Here is a 12,892-nt window from a genome sequence, read left to right on the forward strand (position 1 = left end):
ATCATCATTATCATCCACATGACTATCACAATCTAATCAACTAGGTGTTGATTCCAACAATTGGGGTCCTAGCCTAAAAGCCATGGAAGTATCGCTGTCAAATGTATGCTGTTCCAAGTATGGTAGTATTTTACATAATCAAAGGGATAAAGTCCAATGAGTTTTAAATTTCTAAATATTTGGTGATTATTTTTTTTTTTTTAGGGCACTGCATCAAAGCCTCCACTTTACAATCAGCATGACAGTGTTTTTTTCCTCAATAATCTTTCACAATATTTGTAAATCACAATTTTTGGCTATTTTCTCCCATTATTTTTCATCAGTTTGACTCTCTCCACATATTGCCATGTGAATGAATGATAACATTATAACTTCTTCTTTTCAATAACAGTAATGTTTATGTAAAATTATTATGGTTGGGCACACAGTCAGACAGATGTTTAGACTGGATTTGGCATTTTTATCCACCTTTCGAGTCCTTCCCAAGGACCTGAGATGGGTAGATGTTATTGTTTGATGGTGTTGTTATTATTATTATTGGGTTTTATTCATCAAGGAATAACACAGTACAAAGAACAAACAAAAAGAATCACATCTTTGATTGGTGTTGTTTGGAAGTTTATTTTTTAAATATAATTTTTATTGAGAATTTTTCCACAAGTAAAAGACAAATCTAAAGAAAAAATAAGAAGAGACAGAAAGAAAGAAAGAAAGAAAGAAAGAAAGAAAGAAAGAAAGAAAGAAAGAAAGAAAGAAAGAAAGAAAGAAGAAAGAGAGCAAAAAGGGGAAAGGGAAAAAGAGGAAAAAAGAGGAAAAAAGAGAAAAGAAGGAAGGAAGGAAGGAAATTAAAGAAATAAGAATCAGAAAAAATAAGTGACTTCTGAGCTTCTTTTCCATAGATAAACCAACTCCTTATCCATCCTCCCTCTTTGGCATTACAGAAATCCCTTCAGCTTCTTCATGAATTCTTTTTCAATAATCAAATCCATAAATCATCGCTTCACTTTTTTCTGTTTTCAGCAAAAAGTCCATAAAATGTTTCCAGTTAAAAGTACGTAATTGTTTTGCCATTTCTGCCAATTCTGACATCTTCACATTCCTTTCCTCCATTCTGGGAATTTCAGTATTCAGTGCATTGTTTGGAAATTCAGTTCCGCCCAGCAACCTAGGAATTAACCAAGTAATGTCATAAGATATTATATGTGCCCTGCAAAGTGGGGTTATTTTGCAAATCCACAGTGGATATAGTCAAAATATTTAGTTTCTATAAATATTTTGTTTAATCTGTTTGTTATTCTGCCTAATGCACCAATAATTATAGGGATGACATTGCAAGATCATTTCCATAACCTGTTTTGAACACTGGGTCTCAATATTTTATATATGTTTTCCTAATACTTTTCCTTGATTCTGCTGGCCCCAGGTTTTGCTGTATCTATGAAAATTACTCTTTTCTTTTCAATTATTATTATATCTGGTGTGTTGCATTTTAGGTGGCAACTGGTGTGCATGCAAAAATCCTATAACATTTTAGTGTCATCGTTTTCAACTCCTTTCTCAATGTTGTGATCATACCACATTCAGGAAACTTGGAAATTATCATTTCTGCACAGATGCCAATGTGCAACTAGCAGGTTACTCTGTCATGAGGTTGTTTAAAATCATTTTGCTGCATTATGTGAACCACAGTTTCATCTTTTTCTTTTCAAAGTCTGTGTTTGCAACTGTTTGGTACAGGTGGAATCCTTAATTTCATCATGTTTTATGGATTGTTGTAAGCTGCCTAGGATCATTATATGAGATAGGCAGCCATATATGTCCTATAATTAAATAAATAAAGTTTGTTCTTAACTATTAATGTAATATTAAATAAAGTAGTATTATTTCAGCCCACTGTCTAGCCTGCAGCTTCTAGGCAAGTCCTAACCCTTCCCAATAGCCCATCAGTCATTCTCTCCTCTCACTTTGAGTTGCTGCCTCCACGTTCTACAGAACTCTCCTCTGTTCTGGCACCCTCCACCAACGTCCAACACATCTGGAGAAGGCTTTTCTAAGGAATTCTCACATTCCTTCCTAAGCAAAAAAAAAAAGGAGTTGATTAAAAAAAAAAAGAAATACAGAAGCAAGCAATGCAGACAGTGTTGCGTACTCCTAGGATGGAAGAATTATCAGAATAGCCAAAAAAGCCTGCTTGATTAGACCCAAAGCCCAAGTCATCAAGCATTCTGTGTCCCACATACCAGATTAAAAGAGGAAGTTCACAAATACAGAAGGCTGTTGATTGATTGATTGATTGATTGATCAATTACTTGCCATCAAGTGGGTGTTAACTCTTAATAACCATAGATTATATAGACTACTCCAGGATGATCTGTCCCCATCTTCAGGTCTTCCAATGGTACACCCATCACTGCTATAATCAAGTCCATCCACGTTGCTGCTAATCATCATCTTCTTTTCTTTCATTCCACTTTCCCAGTGTTATGGATTTCTCAAGGGAGCTGGATCTTTGCATGATGAGTCCAAAATAAGGTAATTTGAGCCTGGTCATTTGTACCTCGAGGGAGAACTCTGAATTGATTTGCTCTATTATCTCCTCCAATACAACATTCAGAAGCATCAATACTCTTTCTAACCTGCTTCTTTAGGGTCCAGATGGAAGGTCTTGTCATCCTCATTTGCTCCCCAGCTACTCTGATTTAGGAGACAGAATAAACCTAATATTAGGTTATTAATAAACCACTAAGATTCATAGCGGCTGATAGCTCTGTCGTCCATGAAAACAGAAGACCGGGTGACTATGTCATTTCACTGGGTCTCAACTCTGAGTACTACCCTTGAAAAAAAAAAACCAGATGTATTTGTGTGATTCATTCTATGGATAGAAGGTAGTTACACAGGTAAGCCATCCCTGGGGTAAGTTGGTTCTCCCATCAGACAGCTTTCTTGACCCTGGAAGGGGCTTCCTCATTAGTGGCAGCTTGTTGTAACTAAAGATCTGCTGCTGGTGAGGGAGATTTTAAAAACTGGCATAGCTGAAAAGTACACAAAGCCATGGTTGTTGGGCCCAAGTGGATGCCAGGTACAATTAGCCAGAATCCCATGAAGTTTAATTAGGCATGGGGCAAGGGTTACTGTATTCAAGCTAAGCATTTGCTTCCCACCTCTCTCTTCAAAACACTGTCATCTCCAAGGGACCTCTTGCTTGCTTTGTGCATTCATATGTCCTGGATTTGAGGGTTTGGAATGTAAATCACCCATTTTCTCAGTATAATTGACCAACAGACATCATAAATCCATGCGTCTTCTGGCATTGGCCTGCACACTGAATGGCATGACCTACCCACAGCTAAGCATTCTGGCCCAGCTGAAGTATAATGTTGCTTCTATTTGCCTGCAGACAGATTTTGTGGTATTCAATAATGTTTCCTTCTGAGATTAGAGAAGAGCACAGAAAGGTGCCTTACACAACGTCATACCACGTGAACATCCATCCTTAGAGTGTCTGCTCTTGAGGGAGCATCAAGCAAAGCAAAGTCTTACCTACTTCTTTGATGTAGAAATGCTAAGAAATGAGCTTTGGGCTGTATGTATGAGTGTATATCTTCTACCACAGAGCTGTGGTCCATCGCCAAAGACAGCCATGGAATTACTAGCAGAAAGTCCAACTCTCCCACTGAGATCAGTGGAGGAAACTGCCCAACTTGACTAAATTTGGCCTATATTAGCCTTGTACTGGAGCCAGATTTGTAAAAGAGCTTTAATTCCAGTTTCAGCCAAATTCATATGGATTTGGTATGCCACAACCTCTTTGGGGTATCCTCCATTTGGAAGAACCCCAGTTTCATGAAAGATTCTTGGGTGACTTCCATTATGATTATTCAGGTATGGATATAGATAAGATATAGACAGTATGAGTGTAATCATCTTTGTTCACATTCCAGATGCCGTATGTTGAGGAAGACTTGGTCAGTCTCCAGAGGACAACCACCAGGAAGTCTGTTTGTTTGTTTATTTATTTAAAAATTTGTATAGCTGCCCATCTTATGTTACAAAACCCTTTGAGGTTGAGAGATCTAGTCACCATGTCCCTTAAGGGACAGATGAAAAAGCTGGATGCATTGAGTCTGGAAGGCAACTTGGAAGGAAAGCCGAGATACAGACAGCCCCAATCTTTTCACCCTTCCAGAAGGCTGTGATAGGCACTGGGGCTGGTACTGGGGTTGGAATGTCGATAGAGCTCTGTCATGGGTGTTTTGTTTATATGTTAATAATATGATGGAGGAGGGCTTGACTCAATTTTCTTTGTATTTGATTTCTATAGTTGGGTTATGTTTCTATTCCTGTCTACAACCCAGACTACCCCTAGGTAGATGGCAGCTATATACATTTATTAAATAAATACATAAATAAACCTACAAACATCTGGAAGGCTATCATGCAAATATCAGACTGGTTCTATGTCCTTCAGAGGGCAGGATGATCACAAATGAATGGAAAAGGGAAGGAAGTCCATTTCAGAGAGAGAGAGAGATTTTAAACAAGAACATCTGACCATTGAACAGACCACTTTAGAAAGTAGCAGACTATCTTTCTTTGGAGGAATTTAAGTTATTGGATGGTCATCTGTGTAGTTGCAAGACTTCTGCACAGCGGCTGAGGGTAGATTAATTTTTTTTTTAACTTGTGAAGCTGCCTGGAGTCATTGGGTGACCTAAATATTAATTAAATAATAAATAAATAGATAAATAAAGGTCCCTGAGACTTTTTCAAAAATTATGGCTTTATATAATCAAAATGAAAATGTCTTGCAGAGAAAGGTCAATTTTTTCATTGTTCCTGTGCCACAAGATGGATACTGCAGGGCTGATCTGCCACTGAACATGGATCAACCTTAGAGTTGGGTCTCTCTGTCTCCAGGCTGGGAGACACTCTATCCATAAATCTGCATGCAGTGATTCCACCGTGACTGTGTCTATGCTTTTGATTTACTCAACAATTAAGGGGAAGAAAAGGCATAATTGGGTGGTGACATGATCCTGCCTTTGACCCACAGCAGAATGACACAACGGGGCTAATGAATCTGATCAGAGAAAGACAATAAATCAAGTCAGCCTCCAACTGGGGGTGGGGGTGGGGGACAAAATTATTACCTCTGGCACAGGCATGGCAAAGTGTTTTTTATCCCTGAAGGATTTTAGTTTACAATAGAAGTCAAGTGAGGAATGCATATTTGCTGTGGTCAAAGCTGAAGCCAGAAATGGGTAAAGCTACCATTTTCTTTCCCTCTTGCTCCAAATTCCTGTGGAGGGAACACCTAACCCTTGCAAGAAGTCTGAACTGTTAATTTATAAAGACTTGCTGAAATTAGGCCAAAGACCAAGGATGCAGGACCCCTGCTCTTAATGCTTTTTTAAAAAGCTGAGTAAGATTGCATGATTTCAGGGTAAGAAGAACTTCCCCATTCTTAAGCAGGTAACCTTCAGATGCATTGGACAAAAGGTCCCACCATTTCCAGCTGGTGGCCATTGGCTTCTTGTCTCCGAGATTTTTGTTTCTGAATATGTTGAGCAATCGCTCTTGAGTAATCCCACTTAAAATATTTAATACTCCTCTGTTCTTGCTAATGCAACACTAGTTGGGAAAATGGAGAAGGAGAAGGAGAAGGAGAAGGAGAAGGAGAAGGAGAAGGAGAAGGAGAAGGAGAAGGAGAAGGAGAAGGAGAAGGAGAAGGAGAAGGAGAAGGAGAAGGAGAAGGAGAAAGAGAGGGAAGGACAAAGAAGTATTGTAGTTCAGTAACATCTGGAGGGCTGAGAGTTTCTCACCCCTGACCTCAAGGGTCCTCACTTTTAGGCTTCCATAAACAGTTCACAAAATGGACAAGTCCAAATTTGCCACAACCCTAACTGGCAAGTTCAGCCAAGAGAAAATCACTACCTGAAAGTTGCCCAATATGCTTCTGTGGCTGAAGGTAGATTTGAACCTGAGTCTCCCAATTCCTAGCCCAACATCTTAACCACTGGGTCACACTGGCTCTATAAAATCCAAGGGTTTTTATAGCCCCACATGGTTTGATTTTTAGGGCTGCCCCCATGTGGCAACCTGACTGTATTACTAGAATGATGTCACCATCAGCTCCCACTTTCTATGCTAGGAAGCAACCAATCAGAAGGAAAGTCTGGATTCCATTTATTTCCCATTTAATTTATTATAATCAGCACATAGTATTTCTGAAGTCAAGGAGTGTCCTTTATCTCATTGGCTGGACCCTGGTCACGAAGCCTAGAAAACTGAGACGTTGAGTCCAAGTTCTCACCTAGGAGCCAGGAATGAGGTAGATCAAGACTGGAACGATCAAGTCAGCCAAGGTAGGAGGGAATACATATTATATGCAGGAGAGTGAGGCAACTTCACCCAGGCGTGTAGGCAATGTTTTCCCCCGACCAGTGTCTCTGTCCATTGAAGGTCAGCGTCCGAAAGTTGTATCCTTCTGCTCCATGCTTTGCAGCATGCTTAATTGGGAGGAATATTTGGAGTTCTAAGGTGATAAAAATACTGATGAGTGTCCTGTAAAAGTGATTGAAGCAGAACCAGCATTGGGGCTGGAATCACTGGGCGTGTGCCCAGGCCTGTATTTCTTTAAGGATGTCAGGTTCTAATCTTCAACGCCTCCTAAGCTTAGTTGCAGATCTTTGCTTCTCCTTCTTGTTCACTCTTGGCTTGAACTTTGTCTGTGGTTTGTTGTATATTGAGTCTGAAAGAAAAGGGCAAGTGAAAGCTAGAAAGACATGGATGAGGAAAAAAATGTGCCATGCTGTCAAAAGATTATGAAACTTACTATTCAGCACAATCGGAAGGAACTAGCGTGGGCGCATTAACTGAATAGCTGGTGGGAACCAACCATAACTGGCAAGCAAATCATCACCGTCATCATTGTCATGATCCATTATGATTCCAATGTTCCTCTTTCATCAGGAAGTTGGTTTTTTTAACGAAAGATGACCTACAGTGAATGGGCATTTATCCATTATTCAAGTAATCACTACTATCGAGAAATCATTGAAATATATATTTTAACTAACGTCATCAATATTTCACTAATTGATTGAAAAAAGGCAAATAGGCAGTCAAATATCAGTTCAGAAGTGGCCCTGAAGAATTCATAACTTGATTGTAAAATCCATGCTCTTTTGTTCTCTCTCTTATGTTGGTCAAAACTCTGTTGGGTCCTATCTAAATCATCACCCATTTCTCTCACATCCGTATTACGCTTGAAGCATTTTAGAAGGCTTTTAATGTAAAAATTGTTTTTAATGTGGTAAAGGATTTCTGCAAATTCACATACCTTTAAGAGAATCCTGGTAGTCTTTCAAATATTCATTGTAGGGCTTTCCAATAGATCTTTGTAAAGATATTAGATAAAATGCACTTGCTCTTCTGCAAGTTCAAAGGGTCTTTCTTCCCTACCACGAAATTGAAAAGCTCAGAAGCTGCACTTAGTCAAGAAAAATAGTGGGGGGGGGGGGGGGCTGTTGTTTTCCTTACACCCACTTTTTTCACATGAATATTTAGCTAACAGTCTTTGTGCAGGATTAATGCCACAGTAATGAAAAGAGCGAAATCATTCCTATTATTGTATGGAAATGAATATCAATTGGGCTAGGTTTTTGGGGTTTTTTTTGAACTTACCAACTGTAAATTGCCAACCTACTCTTTATGCAGAAAAATGCACAACAAATATTTACATGTATTGTGGTGCACACATTTTCAAATATAAGTGTTTCTGTATTCTCTTTTCATAGCGTGCCATTTGGGGCAAGGATTTTTTTTTTTCACAGAAAAATGCTTATATTTGTGTGTCTGTAATTCTTGAAAACTTGCCCTTTTTTCCTTAACAATGACTAGGGTGTGATCCATGCAAGGCCATAAAATAATAACTTTATTAAGGTGACTCTTGTTTTTGTTGAAATAAATGAACCACGCAATTGGCCAGAAACGGCAATTTGTGTGTGTGTGTGTGTGTGCAGATCTAACACTGTGAACAAAAATATGCATGGGCAACTCACATCCCAAAATGTTTAAAAAGCAATGTCATTCAGGTGCATTTATATTCTGCATATATTTGGCAGGTCTGAAATTGGTATGTTCTTCTAAAATTCCTGATAAATCAGATTTCTTATCCAGCGCCAACCTGTATGCACCCAAAGACAGCTTCTGCTTATATCTTTCTGTTCCTATTTCCACTGGATATGACTTTAGTCTATAATCTTGAGCACAGAGGGATTTAATTTGTCAAATGAAACAGCTAGCGGAAAGCAATCTTAAGTACATTAATTCAAAAGAAATCCCACTATGTTGTGTGGAAGCTAGGTTTTTTAGCCATGCAGTCTGCTAGAAACTGGTCATTTCTTCTTCGTTTCAAACAATCAGAAGGAAAGGCAACCATATCGTTTATTCAGACATTTCTAATGCACTTTATTGTTGCTTTGCTTTCCAGATTGCAAGACGACCAGAATGTGGCTTCTGAGGACATTGGTTGTTCTGTTGTGTAAGTACAATCTTGCAGGGTTGTAAATTTTTTTGTGAAAGAAGTGGGCTAGTTTCTCAAAATCATAGACCAATGTTTCTCAATCTTGGCAACTTTCAGATGTGTGGCTTTCAGCTCCCAGAATTCCCCAGCCAGCCATGCCATGCCTGTCATAGACTATTTATGTTACTCAGTACAGGTGGTCCTCATTTAACAACCACTCATTCAGTGACCATTCAAACTTGCGATGGTGCTGAATGAATGGTACTTATGACCAGTCCTCAGAGTTCTAGCCATCACAGTGTCCCCAGGGTCTCACGATCACCATTTGCAACCTTCTTTGCCAGCTTCTGACAAGCAAAGTCAATGAGGAAGCCGGAAAGAGGTCACAAATGGTGACCGCATGATGTCGCTTAACGTCAGTGCAGGATTTGCTTAACAACAGTGACCGGGAGTGTCAGGCTTGCTGTTGCTAAGCCGCACGGTCAGGCAACATTGCGCTTTATGACCGTATTGCTTAGTGACAGAAATTCTAGTCCCAATTGCCATTGTTAGCCAAGGACTACCTGTAGGTTTTAATGGAAAACAAGGCAGGCAAAATGTTGAGTCTGTACATTGTGCTAACAATAGACGTGGTTAAGCATACCATAATATATCATGACTTGGGTCACAGACCCAAACATCTCAAGACTGACTATGCTGCCCAAGATCGCATCCCACAATCACAACCAAACTACCACTTTGTTTAAATCCCACATCGATGCATGTGTCTGCATTTTAAACCTCTCCCCTCTGTGTGAAGAGGACTGGCACTGTGGGAAAACCAAGTCTGCAGATTTGGAAATGAAGGCTATAAAACACCAGAGATGCAACCTGTTTTGCATGCTTTGCTGGCACATGGATCTCCTTCATGTAATCTCTTCCCACACCAAGCCTAGTCCTCAGTTCCATGCAAAAGAGATTTTATTGCAACCTAAGAGAAGGGTTCACGAAGAATCCAAGCAAATGCAATTCTAATATTCATAAAGTAATATTGCAAGGTTACTTTCAGGCTACAGCCATTCTCCCACCTAGTTCTCCAACCCAAGGTAGGAACATAACCATGAATTATAGCACAAGGTTGTTACGTGGTCCTATTTCAGCCCTATTGCAATATAAGGATAAAACCAAGCATAACTCTGCAAGTTAGTGTTATTCTCAGCAACACCAGTACCCCACTGGTCAGCTTGGGGTCCTACAAGCATAAGGATGTAGGTTTAATTTTATGACCTAAAGTATGTGACGGACTCAAGTGGTGTCCCTAAGAAATAATGTAGTGCCATAGATTTCAATCAGTTGCTGGCCATGATAGAGCTTCAACTAAGGCTGAGGTGGAGGAGTTAGAACTATCCTCTGAAGTTTGCACTTCAGAATTCTCCTTACTTAGATTTTTGGAGCTTGTAGATGTGGACAGGACACTCTGTGGCATTTGTTGTGCCACTTGTAGGCTAGACCCACGCCCCTGGTTTATTTGATCAGTTGGGTGTAGCATATGCAGCTAAATTTGGAAGTGATAAATGTATCTTTGAAAAGGACCACGGTACCATCTGCAAAAAGGAGACAGTGATTCATCCCCTTCTGAAGAAGCCATCTCTTGATAGAGCCATTTTGGACAATTATTGGCCAATCTCCAATCTTCCCTTTTTGGGAAAGTTTTTGGAGAAGATCTTGAGGTGTCAGCTATAGGGGTACTGGAAGAAATTGAGTTTCTGGATCACTTCAGTCTGGTTATGGGATGGAAACAGAATTGGTTATCACTGGATGACCTCGGTGGAAGTCTGAAAGGAGGGAGTACACCCCTACTGGACCTATTAGACATTTTGACAGCATCTGATGTCATTAACCATGGTATCCTTCTGGATGACCTGCAAGGTTGGATATTGAACGCATTGGTTTTCATTGGTTCCATTCCTATCTAAGCAAGCAGTTCCTGTTGGTGTGCATAGGGGTCGTACATATCCATGGATGATCCAGTGCAAGATATCACATCAATTTGGGACGATGTACGCCAATAATACTCAACTGTATACTGCCAGCCCAGGCTGGATCAGGGATGCTGCTGAATTACTGAGCCAATGACTGGTGGTTGTGAGGCTCTAAATCAGTGTTTCTCAACCTTGGCAACTTGAAGATGTGTGGACCTCAACTCCTAGAATTCCTCAGCCAGCAAGGCTGGCTGGGGAATTCTGGGAGTTGAAGTCCACACATCTTCAAGCTGCCAAGATTGAGAAACACTGCTCTAGATGGGTCAAGACAAGCTTAATTATTTAATTAATTTATTTATTTATTTAATTAATTAATTCCCTGCAAGACAGAGTTGTTGCTTCTTGGTGATCCTGATTCTGGTTCTAACTCTCACTCCGGATGGGGTCTCACTCCCTCTGTAAGAGCAGAACTGCAATTTGGGGATTTTTTGGACTCATGACTCCTGCTAGAACAGCAGATGGAGGCTAAGGCCAAGACGACTTTTGCCCAGCTTTGACTGGTGTGCCAATGATGGGCCTTTTGGGTCCTGGATGCCCTGACAATCATGATTCATACATTCATAACATTATAGTTGGACTACTGCGACATGTCCTACATGGGGCTGCCTTTGAAGATGATTCAAAAACTACATTGGGCCAAAATGTGGTGGCCCATTTGTTAGCTGGTGGGAGCAGATTTAATTGCATGTCACCAATGCTACAGCTGCTGCCCTGATTACTAGTCAACTTCTGCATCCCATTCAAAGTACTAATTATTATCTTTAGTTCCCAGAATTTTCAATCCACCCTATGTGTTTGTTTAGGGAGGGGATACCAAGGTCCCCAGATCTACATGAAATAAAGAGAACACATGTTCAAAGATATTTCCTTTTTGTGCTGGCTCCCACATTCTAAATATCTTGCATCCTAAATTATGGGAGGCCCTTAACCTTTTGGTCTTTAAGAAAGCCCTTAAGACCTATTTATTGCACAGGGCAGTTGGATGCTAATGGTGACTAGCCTGCCTTAATTTATATTTTGTAATTGGATGTTTCTGTATCTTATTTTCACTGTCTTTGAGCTACTTGGTGGTTTTTTGTGTCCTTGAGTATTTAATATACTCAATATTTAATATATTAAATATTTAATATAATTATTTTATATACTGTAAATAAATCAAAAAATTCTTGCTTGAAATCTCATCTGGGGAAATGTGGGACTCCAATTTGAATGTTAGCTTAGTAGTCTTCTTGCACAGACAAGGGCATACTGCACTTAGATTAATATAACAATATATTAATCAGGAGCAAAACCTATAATAAATCTAAGTTTTACCTTTTCCCAAGGCCTTGGTATGCCCTAAAAGTCAATACACTTTGGCTGTACTTAGTTAAAGGGCATAGTCACTGAGAAGGGGTGCTTTCTATGATCCACAGGGGTGGAGGAGTTTCCATACATTATATTTTAGACCTTTAACTAGGAAGTGGCAGGAAGACCCTTATAGCATCTTTTGTTCTCTGCAGCCACCCGCCAACAGGGATTTCTAAATCAAATCCAAGCTACTAAGATAGTTCAGACCTTCTCATCCTCATACTGAGGTCATCCAGGAGTAATCAGACCCTGGATATGAGGTCAGCAAACAAAATTGCAACGAAAGATCTCGCCAGCAAACCTCAGTAATGCTGCTTCAGGCATTCAGCGTGTGAAAATTGCGACCTCCCACGTGTTCCTAACATGTTGCTAGAGTACCCTTATTAGCATCTTGGGCTGATAACAGCCAATGATGAGGGATGCTGTGTATCCTAAATCCACAAATCGTGGAATTTAGGTCTCAGGTTTTCCAGGGCTACACTGTAGTCTCTGCAGCAACGAGAACTAGAATCAGCTAACTAGCATTTCAAACTGCATTCCACCCACAAGAGCCTTCAGACCACTGAGCGTGGGAAAGAAGAAGGAGAATGAAGATACGTACCCTTATAAACTTAAGGCACCCAGCACCCAGGGTTTTATTTTACTGAGTCAATGCGAATAGCATAAAAGCACAAACTATTTGTTCCTTAATGTATTCCAGCAATTCAGTAAATCAAAAATTGCAGCTGTATCCAGTATGCAAATAAGCTTTGTCCCGGTGATGAATGTTGCTTTTTCTCACAACGTTGCCTGCTCCACCACCTGGTGGAGCAGATTCTTTTCTCTACAGCTCTATATAATGGACGCCGTGTAAAGGGAATGAAATAAAATGTTAATTCAGAATTATTTAATTCAGAATCATTTTAATTTGTTTTTCAGTCTGAATTAGATATGAATGGGGTTCACTCCCCCCTCCCCTTTCACATTACACAAATTACATCTGTACTGATTT

Source organism: Python bivittatus, unplaced genomic scaffold (genome assembly GCF_059951505.1).
Source record: "Python bivittatus isolate LINGU-HERP-01145 unplaced genomic scaffold, Pbiv_v1 ctg000310_np1212, whole genome shotgun sequence".
NCBI classification, from domain to species: domain Eukaryota; kingdom Metazoa; phylum Chordata; class Lepidosauria; order Squamata; family Pythonidae; genus Python; species Python bivittatus.